Raw genomic sequence first — 556 nt, 5'->3', positions numbered from 1 at the left:
CCAAAAACAAACAAAAAACCCCAGAACTGGTCATGGTAGCGCACACCTGTAATCCCAGCACTTGGGAGGTTGAAACACAAGGATCGCTGTGAGTTTGAGACCAGCCTGGGGTGAGCACGAGGCCAGCCCAAACTGCACAGCCCCTGTCTAAAAAAAAACAAGCTCTGCTTAAATACCAGACAAAAACTGGTTACCAAAAAATACAAATTAAAAAAATCATTAAAATCTCTTCAAATTTCTTAAAGTTGTTAGCTTCTATAAAATCTAAACCTTTAGGTTCACAAAAACAATAATGCCTACTCAGACCATCAGCCCCTGGAGGTGCCCGGGGCTCAATGTTCAATAGTTGGATCCAGTCACTAAGGGCAAAAAATTTGCTGGCGAAACTGAAAGAGGGGGGAAATGTAGCAGAAGATGCCCCCGGCCGGTGTCCTTCAGTTTCCCAGGTGACAGTTCCTGTTCCCGTTGCTTCTGTCTCTTAGAAACAGCTGGCCACTGTGGTGCATAGCTGGCCACTCCGATGCACAGTGTAAGAACCAGTCAAAGATATCCAAGT

This window comes from Octodon degus, unplaced genomic scaffold (assembly GCF_000260255.1).
Source record: "Octodon degus isolate 3935 unplaced genomic scaffold, OctDeg1.0 scaffold00056, whole genome shotgun sequence".
NCBI classification, from domain to species: domain Eukaryota; kingdom Metazoa; phylum Chordata; class Mammalia; order Rodentia; family Octodontidae; genus Octodon; species Octodon degus.
Note: the sequence above shows the minus strand (reverse complement) of the source record.